The sequence below is a fragment of the Tupaia chinensis genome, unplaced genomic scaffold, assembly GCF_000334495.1.
Source record: "Tupaia chinensis unplaced genomic scaffold, TupChi_1.0 Scaffold000088_1, whole genome shotgun sequence".
In the NCBI taxonomy this organism is placed as follows: Eukaryota; Metazoa; Chordata; class Mammalia; order Scandentia; family Tupaiidae; genus Tupaia; species Tupaia belangeri.
Window position 1 is genome coordinate 5,109,862 of NW_006159550.1, and position 4,573 is coordinate 5,114,434.

The following is a 4,573-nucleotide window of genomic DNA, read 5'->3' on the forward strand; positions in this document are numbered from 1 at the left end:
ATATATATATATGCACACACACACACACACTTAGACATAGAATCAAATTGACTAGTAATTATTTCACTACTAATTCTACAAAAGCTTATTTAAAAAATGAAACAGGTAAGTTCAGTGTATGTCTGTCTTTAGGTCATGGTACAACATTTATTTCTTCTTGCTCAACTTAATTTTTAAGTTTTCTTGCCTCAACATAAAAAGGATAAATAATTGGTATGGCCTTGTAGCCTAGCATTAAGGGAGCTTGATCATACATTGATGACCGTGATTTTTTTCCTGCACCTGGTGGTTTGAAAACCAGACCAAGTGAGTTGTGTGCATGTCTCAAATCCCAACAGGATGGAAAAATGGAGGAAAAGGGATTATGGCATTGCTACTTCCCAGATGTGTGCTGTCTCTCTGCTACCTCTCTCTCTTTTGTGTGTGTGTGTCTAAGGAATGCACACTCTCTCTAGCAATTAGAAAGAGAAAAAAAAAAGTTAATTTATCCCTGGAATTTGGGGGCTTTTATACCATGCCATAGTATTTTTTCCCTTCCTCATCAGCTTAACTTTTTTTTTTTTTTTTTGGTCAGAGTTTATATGTGTTTGTCAGAGGAACAAAGAGACAAAGACAGTGAAAAAACATGCCCCTCTTTGAGGCATGGTAATACCACAGTCCCATGTTCCCCATTTCTGCATCCTGTAAAGATTTGGGACATGCATATGTAGGCACCTGACATTCTTTTCAAGCCATCAGGACTGGGAGTCAAGCCACAGATGGCCATGTGAGATCTGGCTCCATTAAGCCCTGGGCTCTGGGGCTGGGGTTTCAACAACTGAACTTTTTAATTTCCCTGGTTTGAGGTAGAAAATCAGAATGGTTTAGATGTTGCAGAATGCACTGAGTGATATTTAAAATTTATTCATCATTTTCTTTTTCTTTTTTTGAGAGATTTTTGCTATAGAGCTCATGTGCTCGCTGGAGACACAGAGAGACAGAGAGAAAAAAAAAGTGAGAAGTAACCTCTTTGGGGGATGTCCACATCACAATGTCTACTCCTCCATTCTCCTCTTGGAACTTTTTTTTTTTTGAGAGGTTTTTGCTATAGGGCGCGTGTGCTCGCCAGACAGATAGAGAAAGACAGAGAGACAGGAAGCGATAAATCACCCCCCAGGAGGGATGGCCATGCCGCAATCCCTTCTCTTCTGTTCTCCTCTCAGGATCTTGGGCACGCAAACACATGTGCCTGGCGTGAGTTTTAAGCCACAGGGTCCGGAACACAAACCGTGGTCAACTACGTGGGAGTCCAGTGACATAGCCATTATGCTAACTGCTGGTCCCTCCTCTTGGGATTTTGAGCACACACAAACATGCACCTGGATTGAGTTTCAAGCCACCAGGTCCATGACTCCAAGTGCAGTCAGCCATGAGGCAGTCCAGGGCCATAACCACTGTGCCATTATTTTCTAAGAGCCATATTAGTACAGCAAAGAGTTGGTTTGGTGGAAGATGACTAAAATTAGAGGATGCAGTGATATACTCAATTGTTTCAATGAACAAATGAATTTCTTTGATTTGTGTCAATTATTTCTAATGACTAGAGGAAGCATGATATCAGATCCTTTCCAGAATGTTTAGTATTTCAGTCCTGGCTAGTAGCTAGTAACAGGAACATGACACTTACTGAAAGTTTGTCTACATAAAGCCTTGTGCTATGTTCTCTATGCATTTTTGTGCTGCTGTTGATGTTTAAGTCTCATACTACTCCTATGAAGTGGGCTGGTGTTTTTCCCCATTTTACAGATGAGGACCATGAGCTAAAGTCAGCTGGGCCTCTTCCATGTGTCACAAAGCTAGATCTGGAATCTCAGAACAGGCCGTCAAATGAAGAATTCATACCCTCTAGTCTTTCTATTAGTTCTCTATTGTTTCTCTAAGATAGAGTCATAAAGCAAGAAATTCCAAAGTCAAGACCTCAAGACCAGAGTGGTACACGTGGGGAGGAGGATGGGTAAGAGCATGGATTTCAGAGAACCATGGCCCCAGTACTTCTTCTTTGAAAATTTAATTATTTATGTTTTTCCTCAGCATGAATAGCATACTAGTCCAGTCTAAGATATTCCCATACACGTTATCATCAGCTGATAATTCTTCATTAACGTGTCCAGTAAATGTTTTATTTTGCTTGCTTGATTCCCTCTTTCTGCCCCACCCCATGTCCTATTGCCCTCCCACACTGACTCTAGTATCCACAGTTGCTCTCCATACTTTTATAATTTTCAGTCTTTAATCTTCTGTCACAAAGTGGAGCCATTTGTAATATATTAAGTTGGGACATACAATGCCCCTTTTCCATGGTCTAGTTGACTTCACTTAGCATGTAATCTTCCATATTCATCCACTTTCTAGCAAATGCCAGGATCTCATTGCTTCTCATGACTGAGGAGTATTCCGCAGCATATGTGTGCCACACTTTTTTAATCCATTTGTCTGTTCTTAGACATGTAGGTTGATTCAAGTTTTTTCTATGATTAGCACATGACTATTACATTTTGTGAACAATACTTTTCTCATTTGCCAGCTGAGAACAATGACACCAAATCCGCAGTTACTGAATACTTAAGGGCACAGATATAAAATGTCTTACATAGCATTTCTCATCTAGCAGACATGAAATACGTATCAGTTTATGGTCCTATCTCTCTATGATATGAACAAAGACCTTGACTGGAAGCATTGACTCCAGCCCTGCATTTCCAATATCAGGGGTGCTGGAGAGCAGTTGCCCTACTGGGTACAGAGGTCAGTGATACTTTCCGAACCAAAGGGAAGGAGTTAGGGCACGTTGCCTGCTGACTTGCCATCCCGCACCAAGGGCTAACGATTCTGCCTCCATGAAGACAGGACATGGAAGACAGAATGTTCTACAGGAAGAGATGCCGCCTGTGACTCACCAAGCGGTCTGTCTGGCCATTGTTATTGTCTGTCATGATTTTTTGACTTCCCATGTTTCTTGCAAAACGTCGAAGAATATTCAGCGCAATTACCAATAGCATCATAGCCTGGATGAGATATATTTAGGGAAGACAGATGAGTGGACGAACCATAATCTGTAAACAGCTCAGAAAATGTGGATAGCCCTTTCTTTCATTTTCTATAACATCCTCTTTGTATGAAAACGCTCTATAAAAACCTCCCCTACCTCACTGTGAACATCAGCAAATGTTCCATTGTGTGTATGATGTGTTATGGCTCAGACACTCTTACATCAGCTATTTGATTTTATATTTATGCTTCTTTTTTTAGTATCTGGGCTGTTTATTGCATTCAGAAATGCAGAATTATAAAAGGACTAAGACTGTGATCTTTTTTTAAAAAATCTCTTTTTTTTATTATCATCATAATCTTTATATTACATTGGATTACATATAATTCTACAGTGTATTACATTGCTTTTTTCAAAAGGGAATTCCATGCATGTCAGTCAATACAGAGACATTAATCTCCCCGCTTCAGCATTCAATATCTTTTCTATGTTTTCCCCAATCATTATTATTATTCTAATTATTTTTTTAAAACAGTCAATTGCTATTTCTCATTTTGCTTGTAAAAATACTTTGCCCATCATGAAATACTTCTCAGACCAATCCAGTTGAGAATACTATACATGTCATCATCAACAGTTAATAACCCCTATCTGTTTCTCACTAACGTCCTGTCTCTCTATTGTTCACTTGCTATCTTTCTCTATCCTCTTCTCTTCACTTACCCCATTCCACACTGTCCTATTCTCATTAAGTACCTTCACTGTGTTTATGTCCTCCGAATTTTTGCTCTCTATTATAGAGTGCGGATAGTCGGTATATATTGAGTGGATACATACAATATCTTTCTTTCATAGCCTGGCTTACTTCACTCAGCAATAGATCCTCCATATCTGACCATTTTCTATCAAATTCCAGGGTCTTGTTATTTTTTATGGCTGAGTAGTATTCCATAGAGTATATATACCACACTTTTCCAATCCATTCATCAGTTTGTGGACATTTAGGTTGGTTCCATGTCTTGGCAATTGTGAATAATGCTGCAATAAACATGGATGTGCAAGCACTTTTCTGACTGAGCGTTCTCCTGTCTTTTGGGTAAATACCCAGAAGTGGGATTGCTGGATCAAATGGTAGTTCTATTTGTAGATCTTTGAGGAACCTCCATATTGTTCTCCACAGTGGTTGAACTAGTTTACATTCCCACCAACAGTGTAGGAGGGTTCCCTTTTCACCACATCCCCGCCAACACTTATCACTTTTTATATTCTTAATCTTTGCCATTCTGACAGGGGTTAGGTGGTATCTCATTGTGGTTTTTATCTGCATCTCCCTTATGATGAGTGATGTTGAGCATTTCCTCATCTGCTTTTTGGCTGTTCGTATGTCTTCCTTAGAGAGATTTTTGTTCAGCTCATTTTCCCATCTTTTAATTGGGTTAATCATTTTTTTTCACATAAGGCTCTTGAGTTCCCTATGTATTCTGGTTATCAGTCCCTTGTCTGAGGCATATTTAACAAAAATATTTTCCCATTCTGAGAGTTGTC